Raw genomic sequence first — 13,135 nt, forward strand, 5'->3', positions numbered from 1 at the left:
CATCAAGTGAACATGCATCCAGAAAAGTCCATCATGAGACCACCACATCATAGGATCAGACGGGCTCAGTAGCATTGTATAACAAAACAAAAGCAGTTCATCTGGGATTGGGGTTGAACAGGTCTAGAGGGCACAAGTAAACTGCCCAAACAGGTGCCCAGGCTATCAATTCACTTAACACTATTACGTCAATGCCTCCTCTGCAGTTCATATCCACTTACAATCAGCTGAAGAAGAAAGAAAAAGGCTGAGCTTAGATAATGAATGGGCCAGCTCAGTTGTGAATGTAAGCTAAAAATGCAGCACAGTTGGTGCTCAGCTCCATTCAAGGTTGGCCCTGAAAAGCAGTGATGAGGGAAATCCTCTCAACAGGTACAGCTTCAGGGAGATAATCTGGTTATCCACTTTGTATGAAGAGAGAAAACAAAAACAAAACCATATGGACTCATGAATAGTGGTGAATAGTTTAGCTGATTGATCAAGGGCCAAAAAAAAAGGGCAAGATTGGGAGATCAGGGACAAGGAGTTCCAATAAAGAGGCATGTGAACGGACCTATCAGAGAGGGATGAAGGTTTGTGGACCTTTGTATTGAATATTTTGTATACCAGAGAACATCTGCTGCAAAAGAAGCATTAAATAACCAAGTAGACTAATAGATTTGTCATGAGATGTCAGCAGGCCTGTGTCTTCCCCCACCCCACCCACCTGCATAAGTGAAATGAAGCCATGGTGGCAGATACATAAGGTGTGCGCGTGCCCACCTGTATATTCTACTCTCTCTGTGACTGATAAAGCTACTGCTCCTGATGAATGTCTGACCTGTCAACCAGATTCTCCCCAGTATGATTCCATCCTTCAAAGAGACCAACTGAACATTTGGTAATAAATTGGCTACACTGAACACCTTCCACGCTGTAAGGGCTAGTAATTCATTCAAACAGGCATAGGTAGACATGCAGGTATTGGTTTGTCTTTCCTGCCCAAAGGGCCTCAGCACGTATCACTACATATGCACTCCTAGAGCACCTGCTTTATCTAAAGGGACACCACATAACAAATCAGACCAAACAAAGGACATGTCTACTTTGTAGTGGTAATACAGTGAGGACATCAATCATGGGATCCACTGATTCTACCACAAACTGTGGCATCTAGAACCTTTCAGCCCAATAGAGCAGAATGTCCTGTTAAACAGGAAGCTGAGACTCCAGCTTGTAATGGACACCCTGCAAGAAAGGAACACTATCTTTTAGGATACAGTATACTCCTTAAATCACTGGCTATCATATGTTGCTGTGCTCCCAATAGGTAGAATACACAGACCAGGAACGAGAAGTAAGAGTGGCTCACTAACCATTATGCCAGTTATCCACTTGGGAAATTTATATCATACTGATGCTTCAGGCTGTATGGGTCTAGAGATCCTGGTGCCCAAAGTAGGGAATGCTTCATCAGGGACACATAACTAAGCTATGGCTACTGCCTGGCACTTTGTGCTTCTTGTGCCAGGAAAAAGATAACCATACTGGCAGGGGGAATTGACCTTGATCATTGTGAAGGGGAAAGATGGCTACCACAAAATGGGGGCAGGAGCATATGTCTAATGTTCAAGTTATCCATTGGAGTGTCTCTTGTTATTCGCAAGTCATGTTGCCACTGTAAATGGGAAACCATCATAAGAACATGATCACAAGGGGCTAAGACTGCAGGTGATGAGGGTCAGAGTCTGCCTACCAGGCAAGTCATTAGACTAATAGAAGTGGGGGGAAAAGGAGTTGACAAGCATCGATTATGGGTCAAATGCAGTGGTAAGGGGCAAAGTCCTCCTCATAAAAGTTTTATAAAAACTATGAACACAGAATTCTGGAGGACCTGTGCCTGAGTGGAGTTAACTTAATTGTCAGAAGCAATTGGCTCCAAATGATTCAAAGGATACACTAAAGTATACATTGTTAATGGTCTGCCCATATACCCTTTGTCAGACCAGTGCACCCACCTCCCAGCTGCTGTGGGTGTTGGCTGGTAACTGTTCAAACAGCTACCCTTGTTTGCCAAAGATATGCCCTCAGGGGGTGACAGGCATCTCACCCAGAAGGTGACCCTCATCTCAAGGACAGCTGTTAACCAATGAGTGACTAAGATAGGAGTACATACATAGATAGGATGAACAACTCTGAGGAATGATTCCTGCTCAAGAGTCCCTCAACCCCATGGCTAGATGTAACCTGAGGCCACATCGTTGAAAGCTCTTCCATGTCCTGCTTCACTCATTCCCTTATTGTTTGTCTATTTTTTTTTTTTTTTCCTGAAGAGCACTAACTCAATAAGCACATATACCTAAATTCTTGTCAGGCTCTGTTTCTAAGCAACTTGCATTAAGATACTCCTCTTTTTCTTTTTCTAATTCTTAACATAAATTCTAATAAACTAGACTTTTCAAGTGTAAGGCAGCAAGAAGAAAGTAGACTTCAAAGTTAATATTAATTAAAGACCAAGATTCTGACTTCCAGTCCTCAGGCCCCAGATTCCTACAAACTTAAAAAGGAAGTGAGAGACTCGGTCATCTTCAAGTAACATTTCAATTAGGGCAAAATCAAGGTGAGACCAAAGGTCTAGTTTAAGAATGGTTCCTTTGAACATATTCATAAGTTTTCCTCATAGTGTGTCGACATGTCACAGTATAAGTTCTCCAATGATAGAAACCCTGACTATCTTTTCCACCAACTTCCTCGTCAATGCCTATAAAACACTTCGCAAATTGTAGGTACTTCACAAATATTAATTGAAAGAATAAAAAGTACTTGATAGCTGCCTTTGTTTAAAATAGATGCTTTTTCACTTGTCACAGGAAGAAAATTACACATTCGGTGTCCTAGAAAAGAATTTAGCAAAATGTAATATCGACATGATGCCGATGGTTCCAGATTAAAATTAAAAGGTATAACTAAGTTTTTCTAAGGTTGTTCAAGTCTCAATGAAGGCAAAACAAACAAATAAACAAACAAAACAGAGTAAAAAGGATCTAAATAAAAAAGGTTGTGAAAGAAAAAAGCCAGGTAACATTTCAAACAGTATATAAGACAACAAATTAGGAAAAACAGGAAAAGGAGCAAAGCATAAATGATAACCTAACAGAGAGAAAGCATGAAACACATAAAAACTTGTACAGGTAACATTTATGTCACTTGATTTGATCAAATCCCTCTGTTACCCTTGCTATGATGGAACCATATTTGGGACTCAGGGCTGCCTCAATGTATTAGGTTGGTGCAAAAGTAATTGCAGTTTAAAAGATTAAATTGCAAAAACCGCAGTTACTTTTGCACCAACATAATAGATGAAAGTAGGAAACTATTATCAAATATCTTTTCATAGTCAGAGGGAATTCCTCTCTAAGACCCTGCTTGCTCTTTATCGCATTTTTGTTTTATTCTCCAGTCTGTATCTTCGGATGCACATTATCTACCTGCTCCTCTCTCATTTAGCTAACCATTACATTTCCTTCTGGCCAGCCTTATTCCACCAATATCAACATCCTAACATAAGAGTGCCTGCCATAATAGAAATGTCTGAATTAGGAATAGGGCTCTAATCCAATCTAACTGGTGTCCTCATAAGAAGAAAGGTTAAATTTCTAACTTCCAGAAATATGAGAAAAGAAATGTCTATGGTGTAAGCCACCCAGTGTGCGGTACTTTGTTACGGCAGACCTACCAAACTAATACAAATGAGTAAATATTTTTTAAAGTATTTTTAATACCTATATAACAACCAATGAAATTTAAAATAGGACAATATGAAAGCAACCAATGCCAATTTTGGAAAGCAATTTCATGTGTTCATTGTGGAAATATGATTAGTTTAACTATTTAGGAAAGCAACTTGACAGTAGGGTTTCCGGGCGAAATTCCCACCCGATCTCGGGAATTTTTTTGGCTTTTCTGTTTCCGAATCCCGAGAAAAGTTGGTCAAGAAATCAGGAAAATTGGCTCCTTGAACCCAGGCGGTTGGTAGTATCGGCTGTCACTTTGTGGAAACGATTCATCATGAAGAAAAGAAAACCGTTTATATCTCAGGATTCAGGAACGCGAAAAAAATTCGAGAACGGGTGGGAATTCATTCCTAGAAACCCTACTTGACAGTAATATGAGTCTTAGAAAAAGATAGCTTTTGACCTAGTAATTGGATTTCAGGAACTCTTTCAGAGTGAAATCCTGAATATGGTGTAGTTAATAATAATAATTAGTATTAATTAATGTTTATTATTTGTCAGGCCACGTTCTCAATGCTTTACATATTTTAGCTCATTTAATTTTCATAAAACTCATTGTCACATTATTTTTTTTACTTATATTTAAAATTATAAAATCCAAAGCATTTGCTGTTACTATTTTGGTATACTTTCTTCAATTCTTTTGTCTATGCATTTTTGTAATGTGGGGTCTCAGCTCTTGTTCCCCGCACAACAACACAGGATAAGGTGAGGGCAAAAAGGAACACTCACGGAGCCATAGATAGGGAAGTCATACCACTATAGTCTCGCTAGCGGCTGGGTTGGAGACACAGAAAGCAGGAACCACATGATCCGCAATCTTCAGTCCACTTCTTTGCCAACCAACCAACCAACCAACCAACCCACCCACCCACCCACCCCACTTGCTAGGTGCAATCTGCTCTTGCTAACCACAATCCGCCATCTTCTGCTCTGCCAACCAGCCAACCTGCCGGCATAGCCACGGCAGTTATATTAGTGGCTAACGGCTCACTGGTTACAACTGATGGCCACCCAGCCACAGCGGATGGCCATCTGATTACAGCTGATGGCCATCTAATAACCAAGCCAGCACCTTTCCACGTGAGGCTGAGAGCCTAGAAACTGCTCTCCGGGACTCTGTCTCCACAATCTTTTTCATGCTTGTAAAACAAAAGCCAAAACCACATCTTTTATTTTTTTCACATGACATGCTGAAGCCAAAAAGCATTCTATTATCAAATCACTGAAAACATAATGAAAGTCAACAGAAAACTAGGATTTTGCTTTATGTGCAAGATTTTATGAACCCACATGTGGGGACAGAGCCAGGAGTGCAGTTTCCAGGCTCTCAGCCTCACGTGGAAAGGTGCTGGCTCGGGTAGTAGATGGCCATCAGCTGTGATCATATGGCCATCAGCTGTGGCTAGTTGGCCATCAGCTGTAACCAATGAGTCACTGACCACTAATATAACTGCCGTGGCTACACTAGCAGCAAATGGGAGCTAGCAAGAAGATGGTGGCTGAGCTAGCAAGAGCAGATTGCAGTTAGCATGGTGGATTGCAGATAGCAAGTGAGGTCGGTTGGCAGAGAAGTGGACAGCAGGTTGCGGATAGTGTGGATCCAGTTTCCTGTGTCTCCAACCCAGCCACCAGCGAGACTATAGTGGTATGACTCCCCTATCTATGGCTCCGTGGGTGTTCCTTTTTGGCCTCACCATGTCCTGCGCTCTTATGTGGGGAGCGGGACCATAGACCCCGCATGACACCGTGCATTATACCACATAAAATAAAATGAAGCTCTATTTCTTTAATACCCTAATCTCATACATTTTGGGGCTTTGTTTTTATTTATTTTCACTTCAATTATAGCTACACCAGAAGTAATGTTAGTATCATATAAGACATAAAGCTCTTTCTTAATGCCAATCCTCAAAACTCTACAGATGTATAATCAAGTGTCATCACAGATGGGATTCAAACAAATTTGGTGAAAAGTTTTCTGAGAACTTTAAACAGATGCTAGAAGAATTCTGAAACATCTGAACCATATGTAAGATTTGATGGGGAAGATGTCTGGCTGATTGGGTTAAGAGGCTAACCTGCATTTCTGTGGCTGGAGGCAATGAGATTAAACATCACCAGGATGTGAGGACTCAAAATGTACTCTGATTCATTTGCTCACATCTTAATGCCAGTAACAGCGATTTACACCAAGAGAGAAAATTGTCAAGTCTAGTTTTCTCAGTGTTTAACAATAAATATACAAATGAAAGAGATAATTCATAAAGTAACATCATGCATGAGAGAGAAAAATTAAAGAAATGTATTCTTCTAAGCTAGTAAGAAAAACGGCAACAATTTCAGATGTGGAAACAAGTTTTAGAGATTTAGCATTTATTGTTTCTGGAGATAAAAATCAAGAAGAGATAAAGATGTATACAGGGGAGGGAGCAATTGTGATAATCAATTAATTGAAAATAAATAAAATAATTCCTAAGCAACAGACCTAGATGGGCCCAGATACCCTAATTTAATATCACTACAGACAATGCAGTTTTTCTCAGCCATCTGGAAACTTTATCCATGAAAATGTTAGAACCTGTATTCTTTAAGTCCTCTACAGCTGCTACTCCTGCCTGTTTCAAAGGTCTTCCTTCACTGATTTAAAGTGGTTTTATACCAAGAAAAAAAAGGAGAGAGAGAAAAAGAGAAAGAAAGAAGGAGAGGAAGATGAAAAAAGGAGAAGAAGGAAGAAGACGGGGAGGAGGGAGGAAGTGAAGGAAGAAAAACTTGTGGCCTGAGTGTACTCACTTAACATCCATTTATTTTATAATTGATTTTGTCAAATTAACCAGTGCACCTTCCAGTAGCAACTACAGTTAAAATTGTCCAACTTTTTAAATTAATGTTTTGCTCCTGAATCATTTCATTCCCACCTATGAATTCACTGAATTGTCATTGCTTATAAGACATGGTGGAAACACTTTGGCATTATCTCTTAAAACTGAACATATAAATAAAATACATCCAAAAAAAAAACCTCCTACATATGTACAATAGGAGCCATATACAAGAACATTCATAGTAGCCTTTTCATGATAGCAAAAATTTAGAAACAATCCAAATGCCCATTGGTGGGAGAGAGGATTCAAAACAGTGATGTAATCATATTATGGAAAATCATATAGCAGTCAAAATATGTGAACTAAAATTAAGTGGAAAAACACACACTAGTACCTTTCCATAAAGAATCAAACAACTAACGCTTTTTAGGAATATATATCCTATATGAAAGAGGAAAGCAAAGGAATGATGACAGTGGGGTTCAATGTAATAATTGCCGTAAGCTGGAGAAGTCATGGATATGGGATGAGCTAAAGAAATGGTTAGATATAAATTATTGCTAAGGTTCCAGCTCTTGTTTGGGATGGTAGGTACACGGGTGCTTATTAAATTATTATTAAATAATTAACAGTTTCCTGAGTAGCTAGTATAAGGTTTTTCCCTTCTTGCCATAAAGAACTATAAAACGGGAAAGAAGAGATGAAACAATCACTTTAAGGCATTGGACATGGCACAAAGTTAAGGATCTTAAAATAGGAAATGCATATAAGGTAAACTTCACACTAACTTTCTTTCTGGAAACAATTTCGCAACCATAGCATGAGGAACTGGAGCCCAGGCAGAGAGCAGAGCACTTACTGAGCATAAGAAACAGTCAGCAACTAAAAACAGAGATTAGAATTCAGGCTTACTAATGCAGTAGGACTTGCGATGCTAGACTAGAGAGAAGACAGCTAAGAGAATAAATTCCAGAAACAGACATAGAGTTTTTACTCAGGTTCCTGTCCAAATCTTAAGCTGTACACATATGCAGGCTTTCTGGAGCCTGGTAGACTGTACCTGCTGAGGCCTGAGAGATAAAGAGAAATTTCAGAACTCATATAGTATTATGAAATTCTCTGATTAACCAGGCTTGGAGATATATTTGTGAAATTCCCAAGGCATTCAGTTGAGATCCAAGAAAAGTCACGCATTAAAAGTAAGAAACCATAACCTAGGAGTAAGGGCTGTTCTTTATGACAAAAGGAAAAAGTAAGAGTACTATCCAAACAAAGCCTAAAACCAAACTTTGGTAAGATCAAGGCGATTCTCCTTGCTATAACTAAAGGACATGACTTTTTAAACAACATTCTTTGATGAAAACATAATGTAGAATCTCTACAATGCATCATTTACAAAGTTCAGTATACAATGAAGTATTAAAAGACATGCAAAGAGGCAAGAAAGTGAACCCATAATCAAAAGAACAAAAAGTCAACAGAAACAGTTGTATAGATGACCAGGATGTTGCAATTAGCAGACAAAAACATCAAAATAACTACAACAATGAATATGTCAAAGAATAGTAGAGATGTGGCTATAGCAGGGAAACAGAGAGGGAATTTCATTAGTTAATGGAAGCTTGAATAAAAACTCGTGTCGATTTTAGAACTGAAACATGATATAAAAGTACAGAATACACTACACATGCTTAACAGTAGAATGGAATAAAAACGCGAAAGAATGAATTCAAAACAGATTATTAGACAGACTGATCATAGGAAGAGAAAAAAATGAAGAAAAACCAGAGCATGTGAGATTGGTGGGGTAATACCAAATAGTTAAACATATAGGTTCTGGAGTCATAGAGGCAAACGGGAAACAGATGGGGCAGAGGAAATATGTAAAGAGATAATGACCAACGTTTTTTACTATTGATGACTGATACCAAGTCATAAATCCAAGCAGCTCACTGAACCACAATGAAAATAAACATAAACAAAAAAAAAAAGAAAATAAACATAAACACACCTAAATACTTCAAATTCAAACTGCTGAAAACAAAAGAAAAGAAATGTGTTAAAAGCAACCGGAGAAAAAGAACACAATACCTATACAAGAAAAATAATAAAAATTATAGCTGACTTCTTTCCATAAACAATGGAGGCGAGGAGACAACTGAATGACCTTTCTTAAGTGCTGAAAGTAAAACAGAAAGTTCACCTAAATTTATATATAATCTGTAATCAAATGCTCTTCCAAAAAGTTAAGGCAAAAATAAATGTTTTTAACCTAAAAGGCTGAAGAGTTCAAATCAATTGGTGACTACTTGCCCAAAAGAGAGTTCATCTTTAGCCTACTCGTTCTCATCACAAACATCATCAAATTTCCTTTAAGAATTCTTTGTGCAAATTATCTTTGACATAGATGCCCATCCAATTAAAAGGTGAAAAATAAATATGAATTTTGTCTCTTCATTGTATCTGATTAGACATTTTTCTCTTATAGTTAGATCAGTCACATCAATCTTGTGTTTTCTGTGAAGAAAGCCGGTGTACATATTGCTCATAATTACTGTTAACAATATTCATTAGAATATGGATGAAGTAAAGAAAACATATTTAAAAGTTATGATAATACATAACTTTTATATTTAAAAGTTATGATGATACAATGATAATTTAATTAGGACATGAAGTTCCCAAACAGCCACTGGACAACTGCTTATCTGATGGTATTTGGAAAAGCACAATAAATTACACAGAATGATGTTAAGGTTACAAAAGAAGCTACAGATATAATTTCTGCCTGAACAGGGTTTAACAAATACAATTTAAAATATTAAAGAACAGATTCCTCTTTTGATAATGGCCAAGAAAACTAAGCAAATTAACCCTCCCAAAGATAGTAAGTTCTACTATCAAACAACGATTTGAAGGCCTTAGAAAGTAACAAAAAGAAGAAAGACACTGTGGTGCAATTGACATTTGGAAGAAGGGAATGACACTGGGTGAGATTCCCATTTTATGACTTTTAGTCAAATCCAATCAATTCTTGGAGGCTAAATCGTTAGAGTCTTACTAGCTTGAAAAACAAGAGGAAATATTCTGAGCAAATACAGAAGATGGAAAGTGAGGGAATGACAAAAAAAAAAATACAGAAAGGAAAAGTTAAGTTTTGTGTATAATAAACAATGCCCAAATCTCATGTATGCCAAGGAAGACTTCAAGCAACTCAGCTAAAATTAAAATAATTTCACTAAAATTCCCCTGCTGTACCTCAGGGGAAATAGAGTCCATAGCTCAAGCTCAACCAAGTTAACCTCATGCTTTAAAAATAATCATCACTCTTCAGAGTGCCTATCAGGTATTATTAACAATGTTCAAAATATAATTACAAGTTACTTGCTACATTAAGAAATAAGAAAACATGATTCAAACTCAAGAAATAAAACAATCAATGGAGACTGACTGAGAGATAACTTGGATATTAAAATTAGCAGAAAAGTATTTTAAAGCTATAATAATAACTATTTTAAAGGAAGTAAAGATAATATGCTCATAATGAGTGAAAGATAGGGAATTCCAACAGAGAAATCATGACTATAAAAAATAGCCAAATGAAAATTTTAGAACAAAAATTTAAATGTCTGAAATAAAAAATTCACTAGCTAATATTTCCATCTGATAGCAGATTATGAAAGAATCATGAACTTGAAAATTACAAAATCAGAATAACTGAAAAACTGAAAAAAATACAAGAATTTGGGGATAATTTATAAAAGGCCTAAAATACAAATAATTGGGGAATCAAGGAAAAGAGAGAAAAAGGAGATAGGACAAAATGTGAGAACAATGGACAAAAAAATATCAATTTAGGTAAAAGATAAATTTATAAACTTAAGAAACACAGCAAACCTAAAGAAGATAAACACAATAAAAACCACATACAGGCATATCTCAGTAAAACTGCAACAAACAAAAGATAAAGAGAAACTTTTGAAGGCAATCTGAGAAAAGCAATACGTTAAATACAAAAAACAGTGATTTAAAGTGCAACTGACTTGTCATCATAAACTTCTTCTCATCAGAAACTATGAAACCTTCCTTACACTGCAAAAATTAAAAAACAACAAAAAAAGACTGTCAACACAGAATTCTATATCCAACAAAAATATTCAAAAAGAATGAAGACAAAGACTTTTTTTTAATAAAAGTAAATGAAGAAGTGAATATCTGTATTTCAAGAACTGCTAAAAGAAGTTCTCCAGGCTAAAGAAAATTTGTCAAATAAAAAGTTGACTCTTCAGGAAGAAAAACAATTAAAATTTTAAGAAAGAAAATAATTCGCATGAGAACATTAATCAGTGAAATAATAGACAAACAATAGAGAAAATCTACAATGCTAAAAGAAAAAATATGATAAATTCCTAGGTAAATTGATTAAGTAAACAAAAGAAAGATCACAAACTACAAAATACCAACATCAGAAATAAAAAAAAGATTGTCACTACTGATAAAGATGAACTGGGGACTTTAAGGTAACTGATCAGGCTGGGAGGTCTATGGGAGGAGCTGAGCTCATGGAAGTTCATGAGCCCACCTAGTCAAACTCAATGGTCCTAACATCCTTTTCATAAAACTATGGTCTCACTTCATGTCTCCTGCTTTAAATACCCTCCATCATAGCACACAAGCCAGACTGTGTGCTGGGTTGCAGCCTTTTTTCTTTTTTCTTTTCCATTTCCTGAATAAATCCTTTTGGTGACGGAATACCTAGTTGATATCATTGCTCAGTTGAAACTATAGATTTTATAGACATTAAAAGGATAATAAAGGAAAATTATGAAATTCATAATAAATTAACCAATTTAAATAAAATGCCAATTTCTTGAAAACACAACTTACCATAAGTAACAAAAGTTAAAAAAAAAATCTAAATAGCCATATTTATCTAAAAGAAATTAAGTTCCTTATCAGAACTATCACACAAAGATACTTTCATGTCCATGTGGTTTCACTGGTAAATTCTACCACATATTTAAAAAATAAAATAAAATAACACCAATCTTCCAACAACTGTTAACAAAATAAAGGACAGGTTAAAAAAAATAAAAAACTCCCAAGCTTTTCTCATGAAGTCAGAAAAACCCTAATGCTACACCTCACAATGACATTTCAATAAAAGAAAACAATAGCTTTCATAAACATACATGAATAAATCCATATCAAAATCATAGAAAATCTAAACCAGTAGTATATAAAATGAAAAATATCCCACGACCAAAGAAGATTTAACCCAGATGCAAAATTGGTTTAATACTTAAAATTCAACTAATTAACAATTAGTTGACAAAATTCAATAATTAACAGAATAAGGAGAAAGGATCACGATCATTTCAATAACTGCAGAAAAGCATTTCACAAAATGCAAACTCATTCATTATTTTTTAAAAACTATCAATACACTGCCTTTTCACAAAGATGTCACCGAAAGCGAAGAAGGAAGTCCCTGCCCCTCACAAAGCGAAGCCAAAGCCGGAGCAAAAGCTTTGAAGGCAAAGAAAGCACTGCTAAAAGGCATCCACAGCCACAAAACAAAAGATCCGCACGTCACCCCCACCTTCTGAAGGCCCAAGACACTGCGGCTCCGAAGGCAGCCCAAATATCCTCAAAAGAACATCCTCAGGAAAAACAAGCTTGACCACTACGCCATCATCAAATTCTCCCTAACTACCAAGTCAGCCATGAAGAAGATAAGAGATAACAACACACTTGTGTTCATTGTGGATGTCAAGGCCAACAAGCACCAGATCAAACAGGCTGTGGAGAAGCTCTGTGACACTGATGTGGTCAAGGTCAACACACTGATCAGGCCTGATGGAGAGAAGGGCTGATTATGATGCTTTGGATGTTGTCAACAAAATTGGGATCATCTAAACTGAGTCCAGCTGGCTAATTCTAAATATGAAATTTTGTCACTGTAAAAAAAAAAAAAAAAAAAAATATATATATATATATATATATATATACACTATATATATACTATATATATATTAATAGTATATATATATATATACTATCAATAACTAATGAACTTTCACAACTTCTGTTTAACATTGTACTATTACTCCTAAACATTATAATAAAAAGAAAAAATAAATAAAAAGCATCAATATTGGGAAAAAAGTAAAACTGTCTCTATTTGCAAATATCATGATTATTTATTCAGGACATAACAAATATACAAGACAACTACTACAACTAATAAGTAAATTTGGCAATGTCAAAATATACAAGAATATCAAAAATAAATTATGTATTTGCATACTAGCAGAAAACTAGAAATAGAAATTTAAAACATAATTTACTGTAAAGAAAGAAAAAAAGGAAAAAACGAAAAATAATTCAACGTATAATAAGATCAAAAATTTTAAATATTTATGAAAAAAATTAACAAGAGGATTTCTACCCTTAAACCTATAAAACAGCTTCCAGTCAAAATGGCTGAATAGGTAAACATTGTGCTTCCCTTGTCTCATGACCACATCAAAATTA

General features: G+C 35.9%; 1 protein-coding gene and 1 pseudogene across 51 annotated transcripts in view; one reads left to right on the forward strand and one right to left on the reverse strand.

Annotated features, from left to right (window-relative positions):
• RIMS2 (regulating synaptic membrane exocytosis 2) overlaps nucleotides 1-13,135 on the reverse strand; it is a 593,954-nt gene that overhangs the window by 348,118 nt on the left and 232,701 nt on the right. The gene's annotated exons all lie outside the window — the stretch shown is intronic.
• On the forward strand, nucleotides 12,062-12,517 carry LOC308506501 (large ribosomal subunit protein uL23-like; annotated as a pseudogene). The gene has a single exon. The product of its transcript is annotated as a large ribosomal subunit protein uL23-like (transcript).

This window comes from Rhinolophus hipposideros (genome assembly GCF_964194185.1).
Source record: "Rhinolophus hipposideros genome assembly, chromosome: 13".
Lineage (NCBI taxonomy): Eukaryota > Metazoa > Chordata > Mammalia > Chiroptera > Rhinolophidae > Rhinolophus > Rhinolophus hipposideros.